At 40.1% G+C, this 22,600-nt stretch overlaps 1 long non-coding RNA gene across 1 annotated transcript; it reads left to right on the top strand.

Annotated features, from left to right (window-relative positions):
• Nucleotides 1-769: 769 nt before the first annotated feature.
• LOC131576054 (uncharacterized) lies at nucleotides 770-21,674 on the top strand. Its single transcript, XR_009276913.1, has 4 exons — nucleotides 770-788; nucleotides 16,185-16,259; nucleotides 19,579-19,623; nucleotides 21,664-21,674. It is a non-coding gene; the product is annotated as an uncharacterized LOC131576054 (long non-coding RNA).
• The last annotated feature ends 926 nt before the right edge of the window (nucleotides 21,675-22,600 follow it).

The following is a 22,600-nucleotide window of genomic DNA, read 5'->3' as shown; positions in this document are numbered from 1 at the left end:
GCTGCTCCTAAAAATTGGCAAATAAATTAACTTTATCAGGCTAAAATGTAAATTTTCTGTGATCTTCTGTGTCTCAAAACCCTTTTTGCTTTTATTTTAAAAGGAACGCAAGGGAAGAAATAACTTCTAAGGGAGTTAGCACCGTCTGTGCTGAGCAATAAGTGTAAGATCTATTATATCAACACTGTAAGTTTGGCCTGCTATGTCTCTGCCTTAAAATTCAGTCTAATCTGGTGTGATGTATTCCCTAGATGCCATATGAAAAATGAAGAATTTGCCTCCTTAGAAACTGCTTCAGTCCTAAGCCAAAATATCCATAAAGCGGCAGCTACTGTTTATGCACTTTCTCGGAAACATCCACGATGTTTTACTCTTTTTGGATCCAGTTACAACAAATGTCACAAGCTGAGTAACAAACCTTATTCCCAGAGATCTGCCTCCATTATTGATGGTGCCTTTAACAAACAGGAAAACAAGGAAAGAGGGTGGGAGTCCGACCTCCACTTTGATCTCAAGGTGCAGTAGGAAAAAACATGGGCCAAGCAGAGGGATGGAGGAGGACATTGGCAGGACAGCTTCTGACCTTGTGTCCAAAGACTGCCAAAACTCCACAGGCTTTTTTTTTTAGTTGTTGATAAATGAAATAGCTTTTAAATACACTGCTACTGCCATTTACTCCCCTTGCTGTTCCCTCACACCAGAATTGTGGCAGCTTCCAGGTGATTTCTCTCAAGCACTGGAGGGGAACTCTCAGCTGGCAGGGAAATTTCTGCACTGATTCATTCACGGTAATATTCATACCCTTCTGATCCTCAGGACTCAAATGAACCTTTACTGGCTCTTCAGCCACAGTATATTGTGTTAATTTATCAATCTAATTGGTTCTTTACATGCCTACTGGAGATTCTGTTTGGGAACGAGGAATGGAGCTGGGAGGTGATGTGGGAATTGGACACAGAGCTCTTTCTGACAGCAGAAACCAGGCTTTGTCTGTTCAGGGAACATCTCAAACACCCCAAGATGTATATATGGGGTTTGGTTCATGCCAAACAGCCAAACTGTTCTGGCTCAGAGAGCAGCAGGTGCGGGGATTGCTATTCCTAGATAACACGACGAAAATGTAAGCTATTCTGATTTCACCTGAGAAGATGATGCCTGACCCTCTGAGGGTTGGTCTGCAGATCCATTTCCTTCCTCTAGAAGGAGTAAAGGTGTGGGGTTGGCTTAGCACTACATGCTCTTACCCTTCTGGGCCATCTCCACGTAATGTAACTTGAGCCTTTTGGGTTGAGAACTGTTGCAAGAGCCATACAGATATTTATGGCCTACGGTGAGCTGCTGATTTGCCTCTTCTGTTTCAGCTAGAGCTGTCTCTGTGGTGCTTATCCAGAATATTGGAACATAAAAGTATTGTGTCTCCTATTTCTTGCAGCAACAGGCAATTGAAAGACTAAAATAAATGTAATATTCTCAAAATAAATCTAAGGGAAACAAACAGCCTATCTTCAGCATTCTGGCAGCCAAAGTTGTATTTATTTTTCTTTGCTCTGAGTCAAACTGTGACTTCTCTCAGCAGAAGGAAGCCAAAAGCATATATTGGGGTGGTTCTGTGAATAGCTGAAGCATTGATGGCATTCAAATAAGTGTGTTTTTCCCAGCTGTTTAGGAGAATATGCTGCATAATTGGTGTACCATAAACAAAGTGACAATTGGCGAGCACAGCTGTCATTTCTATAGTCAGACTTGATGGAGAATCTGGGAATCACTTGTTATGAAAATCTGGTGGGTCTGGTTTGTCATTTTTAATTTTTAAGCTTCCAGAAGAATCTAGAAGATTTCTCAAACAAACATAATGTGCCTGTCTTTTGTGCAGGGAGAGCTGTAATCACCTCCCTCATTGAGATACAGCGCTGCTTCTTTGTGGGTGCTAAGGGGAATAATCGAAGCAAAGTTAATCAGGACTTTTGAATGTGGGCTGGGGTTTTTGGTGAGGTTTGTTGTTTTGTTTGTTTTAAATGATGATAAAAAGTAATTTTTGAAACAAGCAACTAGCTTTTTTAATTTTTTTAAATCATATTCAGTAATCACATTTTGAAAATTTCATGTGCTGAAAGGAAATAACTTCTTGGGTCATATTGTTGCCAGATAAGAGCTACTTTGCTGAGGCTGTGAAATAATAAGAAACTGGTTCAGGGTAGGAATCTGTCTAGTTGAAGGAGCTCTCTAAAAAAGATATGCTGCAGAAATCATAATGGACTACTTCTGCTGGTGTTGTCATCTTCCAGCCAGAAAAAAAAGGGAGAGAATTTCTTGACAAACATCTTTCACCTCGAGGGATGGGTGGAGGAGAACAGACTGTTCAGTTATTGGTATGAAAGGTCTTCTGTTTTCAATAATGTCATGTACCACTAACACATCTGGCCTCCTGAAGAGTCTCCCAATTAGACAGGTTTAATTTTCTGGGCAAGTGTGGTGGGGCTTCAGCTCTGTTAGCTGGGATGTGTCTGAGTGCTCTTCTGCTGTGAACTCACCAGGGGAAATTACAGGCTTCCAAAAGTGAGGAGGGAAAGATAAGGCTTAAGATTTTTTATAACTCCTGACCATGGTCCCTTTGTGTCCAGCTGTGACTCTGCTGTCCCCAAAGCTACAAGTAAGTGACCAGGGAAAAAGGGAAAAAGACTCTTCTCCCTATGTTTCTGCCTAGGGAGGGAATGTCTCTCTATTATAAGGACCATGTAACAGAAAGAGGAGCAGAACAACACCAAACACTGTCCAGCACAGCAAGAAATCCTGAAAGAAGGTTGTCTTCAGCTTAGGAAGATGGCTGAGGTTTACTTGTTGGTGTTTTGCTTTGTTTTGTTTTTTATTCAAAGCCTAGAAGAAATTATAATATGAAGGTCAGTTATAACTCTTTGTTTAAAAAGAAACATAAGAAAAAGAAAACAAGAAGCACATACACCCCCACAACCCCTGAAAACTGGGGACTGTGAAGATTTTTAATGTATTTATCTTGCCCTGAAAGCCCACAGGCAGCATCCCAGGTAGCTGTGGAGGAGACCTGATGAGAAACACGTGAGGTGAACCTCTTTGAATAATGATGCCATCTGCAGGAGTTTCCCAGCCATCAGCCCTGGTCCCAGAAGACCATTTGTACTTCACAGCATTAATATTCATTAGGTGTAACACCATATGTTGCACAGCAGGATGCATTGCCAGCAGACTGTTTGTCATAAAGCCAGATTTAATAAAGCATTGTAAAACAAACATTATGATGATAAATACAAAATGACAGGCTAATTAAGAGAATCTTAATTGCCATTTTTCCGTAATAACATTTGTTTAGTGTGTATCTGTCTTGTGCTCGTACCTTCCTTGTACAGCTTTTCACTTTGCATTAGTTCCATAAGGGAATCTGTGCCCTGGATGTTTTAAGGCACTTAATGTTCTGTTGCAAGAAATAAATTCAAGATTATTCAACAATTCATAATTATTAATTATGAATTGTTGCTAGATTACAGATGTGCATAACCATTGACCTCTAATCTTGGTGAGTGCAAAGAAATCCAGCCCTGAAATGTAGATTTCAGAGGGGTGTGGGTTTGTTGGGGACAACTTAAGGCCCCCTCTTGAGGGAATAATTTGACAATGCAGCAGTTGGATTTCTTCAGACAGGCACTGTGCAATCCTTTTATGGGAGGAGTGCTTTTCAGGGAACAGCCTAGATATTGATGGCAATTTTCACTTTTCATTGTGCAGACTGAAAGGCCTCTTTTTTGCCTCCTTCACTAGAGTAGAATTTCATTATTGCTCCAGTGCCCTACACTGGTGACTTCATGGGAGAGGAAGGGATTTAAAGAATGTGAAATGATATTGTGAATTAATGCAGGGAAGCGACACCTATTTTTCTTCTTGCTATTACCTTTTTATCATAGCAGTTGCTGCCAGAGTGTCAGGAAATTAATATATCCATCTTCAAACCTGTCAAGGTGGAGAGTAACAAAACTTTCAGAAACTGTGGTAAAAGGAAGATGGAGAAAGAAAATCCTGTGCCATACAATGTGTACATTCAGACAGCTGCCTGACTCTGTTACATGAAAAAGATAAAAAATCATTACTCGAGAAGGCCACAGCACAACTCATATGGGAGGTTTGCAAATCACACTTGTGGTTCTAATTGGATTTTAGTGTTCATCTTAGTGAGGTCTTCTCTTCCACAGGTGTCATTTTATCTGTAATGCATATTTAGGGTTTTGCCTGTGTCTTATTCAGTTGTTACCATAACCAAAACCAGATACAAAAAGTCAGGGGGAAAGAAAACCCCAACTCTTTGATTCCAGTGACATATTTTGAATTTTATCACTACATCTTCCTGCCTGGATCCCTTAAACCTGTCACTCATTTCACAAAACAAACTATCTTTAGGGACAAAAAGGATTGAAAAGGTCCAAAAGCTCATAATTCATTAATTCATTTTAGAAATATTTCTTCTGCTATTGTACCTCAGATGCAATTTTTAATGCACCTTGATTTGCAGATTTTGAAATAGTACTGTTTCAGAAACTAGATGATGTTTGCTTTTTTGTTTGAGGTTTGGTTTGTTCCGGGGCTTTTTGTCTTTGGCTTTTTTATTATTATTGCTATTAGCCTTTTTATTATTATTACTATTATTTTACTTAATTTGTGACAATTCTGTAAATGAAACAGAGAATAAGCTTGATAAGTCTTAAGCTATAAGAGTATTTTGTTTGTTGGTGTAGACTGGTTTGTCTGTTGTGGATTTTTTCTGATATTTTGGAGGTTTTGGTTGGTATGGAGGTTTTTTCACTACAAATAGGTGAAAAAGGTTTTATTTCTTCTGTGAACACTTCCTGGACTGTAATTTACAGTCCTTCCCAGTCTCCCACAAGGATCATCTCCAGGCAGTACCTTATATAGTGCTTTACTCTTGGTTTTCTCATTGAGTACTGCTTCTTTCTGTACCCTTGGGTTTTGATCACACTGCTCCAGTTTGTGTTCCCTCCTTAGCACACATAAAGTATCAGTGAAGGATTTTCTAGCTTTATTCTGGGTTTTGGGGGGCTTTTAACTACTTTCACAGTAGGTTTTAACCTTATTAAAACCATTACTCCTTCTCTTTGCTTGCTGTGCTATCTTCAGGTGGCTTCAGGTGTTTGACATTGCCTGTGAGGATCAATTCACTTCACATTTCCAGAGTATGAGGTGAGCAAAATGTCCACCTCCACCTTGTGTAGCCTCAGCAGGTCTCATCACAAAGGAAGAAAAAGGCTCAAAAAAACCCTAAAAAATAAAAAAATCCCACAGGATGGCAAATCTGTACTACTAGGAAAAAAATGTACATAGGCTTTACTTGAAACTCTTCTTCAAGAGGCACTGAGTGGCCAAGAACAAAATAATGGCATTTATTTGGGATTGTGGAGAGAAGTGGGATGGCCAGGACAAAGTAATAACTAATGAGTGCTTTCCCCTCCTCCAAAGGAAGGGGGAAGGAAACTCTGTTGTACTCTGGAGCAGGGAAGATGAGGTAACTGCAGTGAGGTGCTGAAGTGGAGCGATTTTTGGGAAACTGGAGATGGAATCTCAAGGCACATAATGAGCCATCTGATCCTGCTCAGAAAGGGTGAATGCTGTGTTTAAAATCCTCATCTTCACCTGACAGCTGTAAAGACTTTACAATATTTGTGTTGCAATGCTTTTACAAACATCTTTTATCCTTTATGACAATGAAATCTTCATGGCCAAGGGGTAAAAATGATCGATTCACAGACTCTGCTTTAGGAAAGTGGTTCAGCACCTTGGGAGTTGAGTGGTGAATAAATATACTGAGTTCCTCATGTGTTTTGTGCAGTTATGCTACTCTAATTTATTCCAAGCAGCAGCCATACTTTTTTCTGTGAGCAGCCAAGCAGCCTCACACTTTCCTCTAGTGATGTGATCAAAAATTGAGAGGCACATGTTGGATTTAAGGTTCTATTCTGGCCCTTCTGACATCAAGGGAATGTGTACTCATATATTGTGGGCTGGGAACTTGTTTGTGGTTTCGGCCCATTTGTGTTCTGGGTGTGTTTTTAGTAGTTTCATATTGAGAAATCCCACTGTGAGTTTCCTCTATACAAAAGATTATCTGTCTGTGAGTGGTGACTTACCAAAATCTTCTCAATTCTTTCCCTGTTCAGTAATACCACATTAAGAAGAGATGAGTGGTATATGCTAAGAATGGATTCCTGAGAGCTTTTAGACAAAATATTTTCAGTCAATCAGTGTTTCTTGTTTGTTTTGACACCTTTGTCATCTTAATCTCTCGAATAAGTAACAGCAAGTACAGCTGATTTTTTCATACTTTAACACAGCAAAGCTTTCAAAACAGTGATGACAAAAGCAAAATAAATATATATATATATATATATATTTTGCCTTTCCATTATAAGCAAGTAAAGCTGTGCTCTATTGCTGAATCTGTCTTTGTCAAAAAGATTTTTGACAGACTTTTCAGTGAGTGACTGAGGATAATTAAAAGATTAACAACTGGGTACATGCAAGCCTATAGGGCCTGGGCAATAAATAGCAGTATAGAAATGAGGGAGGACCACTGCAGCAGTGATCCTGTTCTTCGATTTCTGGCCTCAAAGTTCAATGGATGTGAGTTTAAAAAAAAAACAAAACAAAACCCAGACAAATAAAAGCCTAGATAAAGATCAGAGCTGGATACTATTGAAGTGCTGTGCATGTCTTTCAAAAAGAGTTATTTCCCTCATAATACTGATGTGTGTTGTCATCTGGGTAGCTCTGAAGATCACAGAAATGTCACCTCTATTCCTCCTGCAATGTCTGTGACATCCAGGCTTCACACCAGCACAGGCCTCACTTCCAGAGGATGTGAAAGTTTTCATTTGTTAAAAGGCATCCAGAAAAATTGTCAGAAAGTGCAATTTATTAAGTCAGGCTCAGAAAGTCTGAGTTACAAGCGGGTGGAAGCTACAGGAATTATTTGGGAGACAGGAGTGGTGCTGAACCCTTATTTTGACGTGGTGCTGCTGCTCTGACACTGATGAATGGTATTGGAGAGCTGTTAGATGGCCATGGCTGGCTGAGCTGGTGGTTCAAAAGCTCATTTGCCTCCTAAATGGACTTTTTGAATGGAGGAGGAGTGATCCTTGCTGAGCAGCCCCTCAGGGATCACCGAGGAGCGATGCCCTGACCACTGGACAGGCCTTGTTGGGCACACGGGAGTCCCTTCCACCTTTCACTGCCAGCTTTTGGCTCAGCACAGCTCCTAAAATGCCTGGCAGCACAAGCAGGCAGTGAACAGTGCTCCAGCCTGTTATTTCCAAGGGCTCAAAATATAAATCACCTTTGCCAAAGGAGATCGAAGTGAAACATGATGAAATGAAGCAGGTATCTGAAAAGATTTTATAAAGATCTTTGGGTTATTTATTTTCAAGCTAGCTGAGGAGGCTGAGAATAAAGCATCCAGTTGGGAAGGCTAAGAGAATAAAGCATCCAGAAGTCAGAATTAAAGTTCATAAGTATGTTCTGCTGTTATGAGTTTAATCCCCAAAAAATTATCCTGAATATTAGCAAGGGATTTTCACCCAGAGAAGAGAAGCGGTGCTGTAAGAAAGCTTTTCTGAGCTCCACTAAACACTTCTTGCCACCAGGAAGAAATGCCATCAGTTTGTGACTAGCTTTCTAAATTATTCAGGAACAGCCATGGGGATTTGGATTAAGGTTCATACAGAATGACATTCTGTGGTAAATTGTAAATCTTGGAGTGACACATTAAAAACAAGCATTGTCATGTGATTATAGGACATGAAGATGTGTGGTAGAAAAGGAATGAGAGACAGAAAGATAAAAATCATGATGAACTTCAGGAAATAACTGTGAGCTTCAGTGTCTACATGCAAGAAATGTGAGGAAATTGTTAGATGCAATTGTAAATTAATGTTAAATGAAAAGATTCAGGACCTTAAATGGTACCAGTAAGATCCAGACTATTTTTTTTCTCAGTCTAAAATTACTTAGATTTTATACAGATAGTGGACACTTGCTTCATTTTGAATTTCATCCGATCTGGTGACTTTCTGCAGCAAGAAAACAGCAAGTCTGTAGTCTAAGCAGATCAGTAAACAAAAAATTCATTACAAACAAAAAACTCAGTTTAGAATAAAATAGCCTAAATCCTAAATGGGCATTATTCTTAAATTTATCTGTGATTACTTATGCTCTCAGCATCCTCTTGTGCATTTGTTGGAGAATGTCTGGCTAGGTGTTTTCACATCTGTCAGCAGAGCCAGCCCCTAAATGTGGAGTGCAGCACTTGGGAACACTTTCCAATGATCCCCAGAGGACCTTTGGCCTGTAAAAAGCAAAGAAAGGATTAGATGGACCCACAAATGCATTCCTTTATTTTCTTCTGCAAGAGGAACAGCATTGCTTCAGCTTGGTCCCACGTGTTCCATCACTTTGGACAATGATCTTGCCAGACTGTAACTACTGCTGTGTTGGAGAGGTTAAAGTGTTATATTTAGAAATCCTCAAGGCAAAGTCAGAACTTGAAGGCTACACTGTGAATTACTTTAGTAACTATTTTTCTTCAGTTGTAATAAAAGAAAAAAAAAAACAAAAAACAAACCCAACAAACAACAAAAATCCTTTAATAACTGGCTTGGAAGAAAAATAAAAAAATGGACAGCAGAAAGGAGAGGCACATTAGCGTGGGTGGTGCTGCAAGAGATAGAGATTTATCAAAACTGGACAGGCAAGGAGCTCTCTGGAAACCAACACCCCAAAATAATCATTGAATGATCTCTTATGTGGGAACTTTTAGGAGTTATTTCTAATAATTTTGTCATTACCTGTATCTGTTGTGGTGCTGTAATGAAGAGTTCCTTGCAGTGGGACAGATTTCACTGTTAAAGAGATGAAGTGGTTTAGATCAGAATCAGATCCCCAGCAGGTAATTAAGTCTTTCTGAATTGAAATACGGTAACGAAAATGAAGAAGTCTCCAGACTGCACTTTTACTTGTAGATTGGTTCTCCTTTTTGTTTCCCCACTCTGGATGTCTTCAGAGGCTTCCAGATAAAAGTTCGGTATCCTGCCTAGACAACTGTTTCTTAAACAAGTTATTGATGATGTTTTGTTTTGAAAACTGCTGGAACTGTGATGCACATCTGTGATTTTAAACAGTGGGATAGAAAAAGTTAGCAAATATGAACTTAGCGTGATGGCAGTAACTGGGGAAAGCTTTTGACTTGCTGACCTACAATGCTTGCTCTTTATTTATTCATTCATACAAATATTTTGTGTCTACTTTGAAAACACTGAGTTAGTCTGAAATAAAGTTGAAATATTTTTAAGGCCTGTGTACTTCTCTGTAGTCAGAAGTTTTGAATTTGATTTTAATGGGAGGAAGGGGAATCTTCAGAAACTCCCCCACATTTAGATGCTGAGTCTGAGTTCCTGGTGGAGACCTGAGCTTTAAGAGCACTTGGTCACATGAATAGGGTTACTGCATTTCTGTAAACTCTGGCCTAATTGCTCTCATTTGCTATTTAGTTGTGAATTCTTCATCTATTTGTTGCCACTAAAGCAACTTGTGTCTTTCTCTGAATGCATGAATTTATCTCTTCAAGTAAAAAAAGAAAATTCTGGACTTGCCTTTTTTTATTAATTTTTTTTTTTTTTGGTTGGTTGGGGTTTTTCATTGGGTATTTTGTGTGTGTGTGTATGTAAGAATTGTTTTGTTGTTGGAGTTTTTACCTTTCTTTTTTGTGTATTACTGAAAAATTGCACCACTTAAAAGCACCCCTGGTAATTATAAATTTTAGCCTTTTCCTTCCTGTGGCAGACAAGAATGAAATACAAGTCCACAGGTAACAAAACATGCCAGTAACTTGTCAGTGCACAACATTTAAAGAGCTTTCATTGGATATCCATCTTCCAAGTGCCTTGTAAACAGTGACAGAGTGGTTGAATGAATTCATCACTTCTGAGAAGCATTGGCTTGATTAAATAATTATCTAGCTTCTTTTATGCTACAGGGCATTCCACCTTTAGTCTTTAGCTGTTGGCTTCTGGAGAGAAGTATAAATTACTGGACTGTGATTTTTCCCACATATATTCATCGTGGTCCCTGATAAATTTTCCAAACCTCCTTAATTCCCTATCTGGCCTCAGGTATGCCTCTTTTCCATGAAAATCTTCAAAGATAGCTTTTTTTTTTTCCCTTTATGAAAGGGAAAGGGGGAAGCAGAATGAGCAACAGTGCTGCATCATCACCTTCCCTGTCAGGTGTGTCCTGCAGGTCCCAGCTGGCAGAGGCACCAATGCAGCCTGGGCACAGTGTTTGTCCCTTGCTCCCAAGGTGCCTCTTGAAGCTGAGATTTATTGCTGAAAGGATGGACTCTGGTCCAGGGACTCAGCTTGCAGAGTTACTTATCCAGCAGTGCTGGTCAGTGCCTGGGAAGCAGTGGAGGGAGCCAGGTTGTTTTCCCAAGCTTGCCCCTTCTGACCACAAAGCCAGGCCCAAGGGAGATCTGTTGCTCTCATATCTCTTGCTAAGACTCTGGAAAGTGTGCCAGAAAAAAGAGGTAATAATTTTTTTTCTGTGAGAGCTGCCTGGAAACATTGCTCTGTATTTCTGCTCTGCACCCCTCTAGGCAAAGCAAATCAGTGTAGTATTGTGGGAGGAAGAGACTTGTGCTGTTCAAAGCCTTCTTACTCCTGGCCTTATCCCTTGGCTGATTTTCCCAGGAAAAGAGCCAGGGAGTGTAATCCCACATCTGCAGTGGGGACAGTGACTTGAAACCCCTTTATGAGTGATGCTGCTGCTACAGAGGGTAGAGGACTAGGGAAAGAGTGGTTTCCAGAAAACACTGGGCTTGGAGGGGTGGGATGAGAAGGGAACCTCTCAGGGCAGGGATCTGTTATCTGGGAGGCCTTTTGAGGAGTTTGGGTGATGAGTACAGGGGATGTGAGCTGTAGGCTTTCAGGAGAAAATGCTGCTCTGTCTCAGGCTTCTTGGAGGATGCCACATCATCTCTTGCCATCTGTGTGGGCTCCACTGTTTTCCAGCAGTAGAAATTGTAATTCCTCTGAGTTTGCTCTTTGGGATTGTTTTGCCATCAAAGGGTTCCCTCTAAAATTGTCCCAGTTGCAGACTGAGACTTGTCTATCTCTCCTCATGTCTGCAGCAAGTTTGGCAAATGAACTCTGTGCCTCTAGTTTCCAGTAAAACCTGATGTGGCAATAAATAATGATTTGTCCCCTGAAGCCAGTTAAAATAAATACATCTTAAAATGCCTAATTAAAAATCAATCAAACAGCTCATACCTGCATTTTCTTCTTTCCAATAGATCCAGATTTAATCTCTAGAGCATAAATAATCTTTCCTCTGATGACATTTAGAGTAGGGCATTATGTATCTTTTCTATGAACTATGTTTCAAATATCAATGCCCACACCACATATCCAAATGTTGTGCAGTTGTATCATCAGCAAAGGTAGCAGCAAGCAAAGTTTATATATTTAAGGAAGTAATTTTAGTTTTTTTTTTTTTTTCCCTCTAAATGTAATTCACATTGTCCACTATTACTAAAACAAATGGGCTATAACTCCTCACAGAGGGGCATGTTTTTAGCATTTGGCTTTCAGGGAGATTCCCAAGCACTTTCACATGAAGTCAGCACCTCACCCTCAGCTTTTACAGATGGAAAAGCTGGGATCCAGAATGGGAAGTGGCTGGCTGAAGGTTTCTCCAAAACCCTTGGAAAGTCCCTCAGTTCCCCTCCAGCCCATTAATTTCAGGCAGCTGCCAAGCACCAGGTCCTTGTTTGTGTTGCAGCAGCACTTAGCAACCTGGACTGGGCTGGGGGCTGCCCCAGCCTGCAATGACCATCCCTTGCAACTCAAACACCTGCAGCCAGCAGCCAAAAGAGGATGGAAAAGTGTTGAAGTGACACGTCTGAAACCAGACCTCAGGGGAAGCAAGCAACTTCAGCAGGAAGTTCTTGAATTTCAGCCACTGGACAATGATTTCTGCTTTGGTGTTAGGAGAATATTCCTCGGCTCCCAGGGGATGAGCCAGCAGCTCTCAGGGGGCTGGGGGAGGCAGAACAAACCATCTGTCAAACTCAGTGTGTGCTGCTGGCCAAGAGGGTGTTTGTTCTGGTCATAAATTGCCTCAGGAATTGGGTGTCGTGTTCTAGTTTATCCCAGCATATGGGGTATGTTGCTTTCTTTCAATTGTCCGTATGTATTGCATGTGCTAAGCTGCAAATTTTTCCTTAGAAGAAATGCAGCGATGGTTCAGCAACACAACAGGCATCAAATGTTGTCTGTAAAAGAGAAACTCCCTGATTTTTTCCATCTCACCCTTTCTAGCAGCTGTTTTCTTTTCTTTCTACTGTCACAAGACAGTAACTTATTTACGCTGGAAACATATTTCAGCTCGGTGGTCAGAATCCTTTCCTTGTAATTTTTGAAAAGTAACTGATCCAATTTGATAAAAATTCTCCATGTTCTAATCAGTCAAAAATAGTCCTCTCATCAGACATGTATTTTCTGAATAGCTCTAATCATAACTGACTTGGTCAGAAGCCTGCTAATTTAAATAGAACTATGTCCTTTCAACAGCCAAAGTGCAGTAAGCCACTAAAAGGAAAGAAAGAATCTGTCTTGGGTGCTTTGCAGTAAAAATAAAAAATTGAAAAATTTAAGAGCCTTCCATTCCCTCATGGAGTCAGCCAGGAAAATCCTCTGCCCCAGCATTTGATAAGTTGTTTTTTTTTTTTTCATTATTTGTGTTTCATTTTCTAAAAATCAGCTGTAGTTGGTTCTCCCCTGAACTGGTGACCATCACTTGAAATTAACAGGAAAACAGACGTGTTGGACAGGTTTTATGTGTCTGTGATGTGGATATTTGCAGTGGAAATGAAGCAATGAAAACTCTGCTCAGGCATGATTCCAGCATTTGATGAGAGTCATTGTTTTGCTGCTCTGTCAGGTGTCTTTAACACAGCAAGGAGGCCTGGCCAGCAGCAGAATGGTGCTGGCCAGGTGAGGTTCAATTCCCTCTCTGGCAGGGTGCAGTCACCACACTGCTGCCATTTGTACCAGCAAGGAGTGCAGGTCAGGCAACAGGAGCTGTCAGAAGGAAGGAAAAAGTTCTTTTCCACTGTGACTGAGGGCAGCCTGTCCTTTGCAGATCTCACTCTCCCCACCTGCATTCCCCCTCAGCACTCAATCACCCATTAAGGTTTTTAAGAGAAACAGAATGGCAATTAAGCCCCGTAGAGCAGTGAGAAAGCGGTGGAAGCCGTGGGCTTGCTGAGAAATCTATCCATAAATGAATTAACTGCACAAATAATTCCAGCTAATTAGAGGTGTGCATTCCCCAAATAACTTGATTCTCTCATTTACTTAATTGAGTTGATGGTTGCTCTGGGATGGAACAGCAAACTGTGCCATGGCTATTACAGTAAATATCAGTTTGACTGAATCTGTTCAAACAGTCCAGCCCTTTTCTGTTAACTTGGAATTTGCTACAGAATCAAGGAAACTATTTCCTTGCATTTTTTTTTTTAATTATATCTTTGTGTTCAATATTTTAGAAGATTAAAGTAAGTTAAATTCCATTTACAATTCCCAAGTTTAGATAAAAAGTAGGGGCTCTAAGTAACGATTGTTGATCAGAGAAGTAGGGTCTTTGTTTCACACTTCAGAGAAACGCTGACAGGAGTGACAACTTTCCAAATGATGGCACAGATGAAACTGCCATGCTTGGATAACAAATCCAGGTATTGCCCATGGTCTAATCAAGCTTCTTTTGGGCATAAATAATTTAGGCTCTTTCCCTAGATGGAAAAATGGAAGAGGACTCCAACAAAGCTTTCCAACAAGCTTTGCTGGTGAGATGATTTTTCCCTGAATTATGAGAGGGGCTTCAAACAGCCTCAGATTTTCCAGCTTGTTGGACTTTGTCCCTCCTCTTTTTTAAATGACCACTCAATCTCAGAGTCCAACTTTTTGTTCCGTGCTCTAACAACTTGAAGAGGGCCACACAAACCACAGGGCATCAGTAAAACCTCCCTTTTCTCTTTGTTTCTTTTCTTTGCTTTCTTAATTATATTAAAGAATAAGTATAAAAAATACTGCTGGTACTGAAGGCATCCCTTTTCTAGAATAATAAATTTCAATTCCTGCTTTGTGCTAGGACCAAGTGAGAGGAGACTTGACCAATATTTCTGTTTTCTAGCGTAATGCTTGCTGGCCAAAGGATTTCCATTTTGGCACTCAAGGATTAGGAATGTTTTAAGGGATGAACCCTTAAAAAAAAAAAAAAAGAGAGAAATTAAAATATGAGTAATAAACCTGAAAGAAACAGATGGTGGACACCTTTTTCTTTAGGATAAGTAAAGTTGGAAACATGTTCCTGATTTTCTTGGAATCACTGAATGTACTGATCTTTTTCTAAGGAAATAATTTTAGTACAAGGTAATAGCCACAGTGCTGTTTGTCATTAGCTTGTACCTGCTAATAAACAGGGAAATCCATCTGTTATGGAGTCACTTTCTTAATGGACCTTCAAAGACGTGTTCCACATGTCAGCATTCACAGGGAAAATAAGGAAGGAGATTGCCAGGCCACCCAAGCCCTTTGCAAATAGAAGATTTGTTCAAGGAAACCTCAAAAAGGTCCAGCACAGTTTCTCTCTATTGTGTTATTACTTCACCAGCAAAACCTTTCCTCTGTTATTTTGATTCTCACCCTCTCCCAGCATTACATCCTTGTGGAAACTCCATTTCTGTCCAGTCCCACACTTATTTTTCTTCCCCTTGTTGTTCTTCCGCTGTTTATTTTTCTTTTCACTGTTGTATTTCGTACTGGCACTGGTGATGTAAATCAGTAGGTGGGTCTGAGACAGGGCCATTTTGTGTTCTCATGGACATGGGAACATTTCTCTTCAAGCATAAAAGCAGTGTCACTAATTTGGTACATTGCTGAGACTTTAGTTCGTTTCTAGATTTTTTATTTTTTTCTTAATTGGATTTGAGCTTCAGCAGATGTTGGAAAGCAAATAAACCATATGCAATGGTTGTTAGACATTACTCATGGTGTAATCCCTTTATCCAAATACAAAAGTTAAACATGTGAAACCATATCCTTCGATAACTGCAGAAGTTCAGCTCATACTCAGAAAGCCACCACCAATAATTCCCTTCATAATTTGGTGCAGCACATCCTCTCTGAAGGAAGGTGGGCAGACAGGGGGAAGATGGATTCATGGCTGTGCTTTAAAATAAATGTCAGCTAACCACAAAGGGTCAAATTCATAGCTGATGTAACACTGCTGACTTCAGTGGATTTACACTGGGGATTAATGTATTTCTTTCTCTAATATATATGTTCAGGGGGGAGGAAGAGGGTTTTTATATAGATTCAGCACAAGATCTGCTGGCATATAAACAACCCAAACAGAATTGTTCCCTTCTCAAACATCTGTTAGCATGAACGTCCAAATCCTGTGTATCTGCCACAGGTTGTTATAATCGAGTTGCATTACATTAACAAAAATACAATAACCATTTGGTCTCTACTTTAAACAAGAGCTTATGAAAATGGCTTTCAGGTGGAGGGAGTGGTGATTTGGCAGCCTTCTCTTGGCAGGGCTGTGGATTGCACATGGGGGAAAGTTGTTTGGTGGTAGAGCAGACAAATTGCTTAACAATTAATAAAAATAATGCCTTTGTGTTTCTACATGACAAGGTGCTGTGTAGGAATTCTCCTCTCCCCAGCTGCTCTCCACTAATAAAACATAGTCAGCTCTGTAGCTTTTTTAATTGCACACAATGAAGTGGAAGAGTGCTTTAAAATGGGGTAACGCTGCGCTGATCTGCACAAGTAGAACTGGAAGTACAAGGGTTACAAATGCAGTTTCTCTGGACTGCCCTGCTTTTAAATGTATTTGGAGTCCCACATAAGTCAGCACTGTTGCTTTTGCATTTCTTCAATTTTATTTAAGTTTCTAAGAGTTTTCTCCTAAGTAATTAACCAATATAATAGAGTGTGTAGAAAATTATTACAAGAATCTGCTGCATCCTTTTATGGGTATGTTTTCATCAGAAACAGAGCAGATTTTATATCATCAATCTTATTTTACAGAGCAACTGACACTCCACAAGCCAAAGTGTGATGCAAAGTGATAAAAGGCTCAGGAATATCTTCTTAAAATCAGAGGTATATTTGAAAATGCTCTTTTTGTTTTGAACATATGATGGGGTCTTAATTCTGAGGTTTCTTGTGGAAGGGACAAGCTTTGTCAGCCAGGCTGCAAATCAGATGGGGAAAAGTTTGCCTTGTTTTCTGTAAAGCAGCATTTGGGTTTATTTTGCTGAAAATTCCACAACCAAATTTCCTTCTTGGGAGAATGTCACCTCAGTTGCTCTGGGATTGTTTGCTCTTCATGCTCCTCTACCATGTCCTTTCTGAAGTTCAAACAACCAGTTTAATTCTCTTACCAAGAACACTTTCTATGTTTTACTGGGTTCTGAACGTTTTCCTTCCTGATTTTTTTTTATTTTTTTATTTTATTTTTTTAAAATTTTACCCCGTTTTGAAAGCAGAGATTGTTTTCCTTGGGAGAAAGCAGAAATTTCTTGGAATCGCTGCAGATGTCTACTTCTTAGAAAAGAAATTCAGGTTCCTGGATATAATTTCCCTTCTTAGTATAGTGCGTGCAATTCTCATGGCACTGATGGTGTTTTATCAGTGGTAATTAAAAGAAAGATACTGTGTGAGGATTTCCTCTTTTTGGAAGATATAATTGAGTATTTGTACAACACACTCAGTATCATCCCAGAGTTAATCCCCAGTGTTTCACGTTTGAGATTACCTTGTTCAAGCAGCTACTTTTAACTGTAAACACATAAGTTGGAGGCAATATCTGTTATTTTGCTCAGAGAACAAAACCATCTCAGGCTTAAGCTTTTGAAATGTGCTGGAAATCTGAGATTGGACTCAGCATAGAACAGAAGCTGATGGGACACTTGGTTTGGTCAAAGCTTTTGTCTTTTGTAGCCCCTGAAATCATTAGGGCTGGGATAAATTCTCCTATTGCTTCATAAATATAAAATAATTACTTTTGCTTCTACCTTTCTCATATGCTCACTGGTTGTCTTGATTAAAATTATTGCCTTGAGTTTGGTACATTAAATAATTTAATCATTACCTTAAAAGATGCCTTATTTGTACCTATATCAGCAAAGACTGAGTACTTGGAGTTCACAGAACCTCCTAACTGCAGCATTTTTCTGGTTGTAGAGAAAACATGGTCAGGTAGATCTTGGATGATGATTTGAATAAAGCTCATGTAAATTATTGCTGAAAAGCTTTGAAGGAAAATAAACAATAAAACTAACTTTCAGGATGTGGATTAAGGAAGGAATTAATATGTCTCCAATTAGTTCACAGATTTGGACCCAGAAAGGATGAAGTACATCTAGTTAAAATTATTTTTTATAATATATATATATATATGTATATATGTTGATTTTGGAGAAGTTTTTATGTTTTAAGGCAATACTAATATAAAGAAGTGTTTGCTGTCAAAGACAGAGATAATCAGAAGTTGTCAACATGGTCTTGATTTCCTGCTGCTGGGTTCAACATGTTGTACTCAGGTGATGTGTTAAAGAAATCTGTATGGTCTGATTTGTTCGTTTTGGTTTTTTTGTTTTTGTTTTTTTTTTAATTAAATTAAAGTTTTATTCTCCTCAAATGCTTCCTTATTAAGAGTCTTGTAAATGAAAATATTTAGGTGTCTACCAATCACCAATAGCAGCCAATATATTTCTCAATTAATCAAGTAAAGACCATTAAATGCAGTTTAAAGACCATTTTATGGGGATTCTCAGTGACACCTCTGCAAATGTACTTGAGTAAACTGTATTTGAGACCTTACCAGGGCTCTTGGGCAATCAAAGCTTTACTCCTCCAACTAATAAATGATTGCATTGAGGGCTGGGCAGTATTCTGAAGCAGTGAACCTGTAAAGCTATTAAATTTACTGTCTTCTGCAGCATAGAATTTCCATGCCCTCAGTGGTTCCCTAACTGGCCATAGGAAAGTGCAAAGAGGTCGAGCAGAGGGGCACTACTACCAATCCCCATTCCCAAATATCTGTAGAGATACTCAGATCAAAAAAGGGGGATACAATTTACTTTAGTTAATTCTTCTTTAATGCAGTCCTTAACCAAAACAATTATGTTGCTGAGCATAGCAGAGACTTAAATAAAGTCCATATTTCACAAGGAAGAAATTTCCCAGTTCTGTGGCCCAGAGACATCCCCACAGGATGGTCTCTGTGCAGTCAGTGTGTATTTTCTTTTAGGGGCTATAAATACTCAGTTGTATTTTTAATGGTGTATTAGCTGTGACTTATGGAGGGGACCTGGGTTTCATTTGCCTAGGAGCTTTCATTACAGGTGCCTTTGGAAGGTTGACAGCTGGAGATAGAATCAAAAATAGAGGTGAAAAGGAGTTATTACTTGTCAGAGACCCTTATCTTCCCTGCTGCTCTACAGGGCTCTGTGAAATGGCCCAGATTACAGATCGATAACGGAGTGCTTGCTCTCAGCTAAAACCAAAACCCCATAAACCTTAAAACACAGAATCCGTGCTCGGCTGGGGGCTTGCTGAGAGCTGAGCTTTACTGCTTGGCTCATCCAGCTGAGATCTGGGGAATATTTATCTTCTCAGTAGTATCAGTAGAGGCTGAGCTGGCTGCTCTGGTAGTCTTGCCATTCTTCCACAGTGATATCAGTTAAAATGCTCCAAAAGACTCTGCAAATGCACTGCCTTCCTACCAATTGCTGGAGCTGCTACAGGATTGAACAGTGTCTTCCAAGGGAATAATAGCACCTCTGAAAATGTGCTTCTCTATAATGCCTGCCTTACCTTTTTGAACTTTGCAGGGGACAAGTTTTTCTGTTGGTGAGATTAGCACCATGTGTGGACAACAGTGCACATCCATTTTTTTAAATTCTGCTTTTACTCGTGTGGCCATAAGTGTGGCAGGTGTTTCAGGTTCTGATACACAGCTCTTAAGGGTGGGTTCTGAGCAGTTCATGTGTGTTAGCTCTTCTAGAGAGGCTGTGTTATTCTCCTTGTTGTTCTCCCTTTGAGCTGCTTAGGAAACCTGCACCCGTGAGACAGCACAAACCAGAAACTGGAGTGCCCCAGCACAGTCTGTGCCCTACCCAACCTGGCTGGGTGCTGGATGGACAGGGTGAAGTGATGGTGATGGTGCACCACCTGGTGCAGTAAATTAAGGCTTGCAGGTGTCCCAGAGGCCCAAAATGCTACGTCACACAGAAATCTTATCTTGTACACCTCTGTCTGCAATATTTATTCTTTTTTATGATAGCTTTACATGGTACTGTGGCTGCTGTACTTTCTCTGTATTTATTAGGCTTCACTGAATATTATTATATAAGTAATACCTTTTCTTAGCCCTATTTAAGTGCTCTCTTTTTCCTGTCTTTGATTGTCCCTGCAGGTGTATTAATACAGGATTTGTACCTTGATACCTTTTTGCTGCAAGGTGAGCGTGAAAATCTCACAAGATAGCTGATGGTCTCTTTTGCATTGCTAAGTAGTGACAGCAGGACTTCAGGATCATAGGGGAACAGGCTAGAGTCCACTGTAATATTTGTAATGCTCTCTAAAAAGCTCTGTGAAGCTTGGAAGAGTCTTGAGAGAAACACCTGTGGGGCAAACATGAATTTTCATGGGATCAGAGGGCAACTGGGTTTGCAAGGGAGCTTGAGAAGCCTCAAATCCAGCTTCCTGCTCAGAGCAGGGTCAGCCATGGGTTCAGCCCAGGCTGCTCAGGGCTTGATCCAGCCAGGTCTTGAAATACATCAAGGCTGGAGACTGCTCTGGGCAGGAACTGCTCCACTGCCTCACTGATCTTACAGGGGGGGGAAAAATTTCCATATTTCCTGTATGAACTGTTTGTTTCATCCTCTGTCCACTGCCTGCCATCCTGCTGCTGTGCACCCCCGGGAAGGGCCTGCCTCTGTCCTGTGATGACCTCCCTGTGGGCAGTGGGGGCAGCTGCTGGGTCACCTCAGAGCCACCCCTTCTCCAGCCTGAACGAGCCCCAGTCCCTCAGCCTTCCCTCCTAGGACATGTCCTTCAGCCCCTGCTCACCCTGGTACCTGCATTATGAGACCTTTATCAAGGTCTGGTTTTGTCTTGGGGACTGAGGAGGTGGGGATGGGATGCAGGGGTCCAGATTCAACCTCACAAGTGCTGAGTGTGAGAGATCCCTTGACCACTTCCCTTCACTTTTGTTCCTGCTGCTCTTCGCCCTTTCCTGTTTCACACCATTCCTTTCAAATTTCAGTAGTCCCTTGTCTTCATTCTCTGAAAGACTTTCACCTCTTTTAAGGTTCATTTCCACTCACAACAGATTAAAAACTGTCTGGGAGTTGTTGTTCACTTTCACCAGATACTCCCAAAATCATAGAGTGTCTGGAGCAGCACAGAGCATTTGCAGCACACCTCCAGATAGGGGCTGAATAGAGCTGAAGAAAGAAAGAAAAAATAAGACTGAAAGTCAGAGCTCAATGAAATTCTGAACATGAGAAGGAAAAGTCTTTACTGGTAAAAAGGATTAACTCTGTCAAAGTAAGAAGAATTGTTAGTTAAAGTCCTATTTTATTTTTTAAAATACTTGTATTAGTTCTGCTCTAAAAAGATTGCTGGAGAGAAGTCCTATCAGAGAGGAACTGCTTCCAGCTTTGGTGTTTTTAAAAGACAAAGGTTTATTTTTGGGCAGAGTAACAGGCCACAAACATCACACCCACTGTTAGACTAAAAATTAGGCAGCCATGAACCCATAGAAATAGATGAGTCTTCATCATTCATCTCAGCTATTTTGGGTCATTTGGCTGTAGATTCAAGTTTTAAGGGGGTCTTTGCAGTGTGAACACAAAGTGGGTGAGCTTTGTTTATGACGGGATGAAGTGCTAATCCTTCTGCACTGATAACAGCCATGTATTTAGGGCCATGTAATACCTTGGCATTACTTTTTTATGTACAGAGGATTTCTGAAAATGGAAGTAACTGGAAATAGTTATCATATTTCAGGTCTCCCAAGCGAGAGTTAAAGCTGCAGGTGATGTTTCAATAGCTATGAATTAGAGAGTTCCATTTAATTCATTTAAGGTCGTGATGAACTCGTAGCCTTTGGTAAGAAGACCTGAGCCAGCCAGAAAAAGATTGAATTACTTGTCTCATGGGAGGCTTTTCTCTTTTGCTGGAGACTTCAGGCACTTGGGGGTCAATGTGGAAAACTTGGACAATGTTCTCTTGGCTGAGCCCCAAACCATCAAACCCTTCTGACTGGTTTTCTTTGCCAGCACTTGCTTCACCTTCACCAGTCCCAAGATGTGCAAAGCCAAACAAAAAAAAGGAAAAAAAGAGTCCAGATGGGAAAAGATGACCAGATGTTTTGGTGAGGTTGGGATGATCCATTACAAAAGAATTCTGTTTTGTTGCCACAAACATAAAGACTGTTCTTGTGCATTGAAATACAGAGCTTTCGTTATCCCAGGCCTTTGTTCTTCCCTTCCAGACAGATATTTCTGCATCTGCACTCTACTTGCCTTTGCATCATGGGTATAATGGAAAATAAATGGCTTTTTTTTCACCTGCCTGTAGAAATCACTTCTAGAAAACAGTTTCTTAAGCAGCAGCAAGCCTTGCAAGTTCCTAACTGTGTTCCTCTGAAAGGATTTAGCCACCACAGGGCTGCTCCCAAATGATCTGAACCAAAATTCTTACAGAATTCCTGACATCAACACGCATGTTCACGCGTTCTCAGAAAATATTTGTGTAAGTTATGGTTTCTTTCTAATCAAATAAAACCTGTAAATAAGCTGCAGAATCCATAACCCTTGGACATTGGTGGTTTTTTACTCAGTTAATGCGAGGTATGGCTGTGGTGTTTAGTGAGAGTGAGAGTCTCAGACTATGAAAATATGTAGACATAAAGAAGTTCCTGGAAAATAAAAAAGTTTCCTTGGGTGCCATAACCTTCAATATCACTTTTGTTAATAAGTGATAATTTGGCCTGATATGAAAAGAAACGTGTGTAATTTGTAAAGTCTTTTATTCTGAACTGTCAGGCCCTCAAACACAAAGTTAAGAATGTGCCAAATAATCCAAGAACAGGCAGGCTGTGTTTGCATCTGGAGCACCCAAATTTGCTTGAAGAGCAAACTTGACACAAATAAGGCTTCAGTTAATTCACAATTAATGAATAAATAATTAAAGGTAAAGAGACTAAATAACTAAAGGTAAAGAGACTAATTTGCAAAATAAAATAAATTGGCTTCCCAGGGACTACTTTCTGATTCCACTGCTCTGTTGAGGAATTTTTCCTGAATTGTAGTGGTTGTACACATTTATGAGCAATGAGAGAAAAAACAGGTCCTTGAAATAGATGACTGACTGACATTGTGGCTTGACACTCTCAGCTCCACTGTGTTCTTCCATCCAGGTTAAAGAGC

The sequence above is a fragment of the Poecile atricapillus genome, chromosome 1, assembly GCF_030490865.1.
Source record: "Poecile atricapillus isolate bPoeAtr1 chromosome 1, bPoeAtr1.hap1, whole genome shotgun sequence".
NCBI classification, from domain to species: domain Eukaryota; kingdom Metazoa; phylum Chordata; class Aves; order Passeriformes; family Paridae; genus Poecile; species Poecile atricapillus.
Note: the sequence above shows the minus strand (reverse complement) of the source record. Positions and strands in the feature narration are given on the sequence as shown.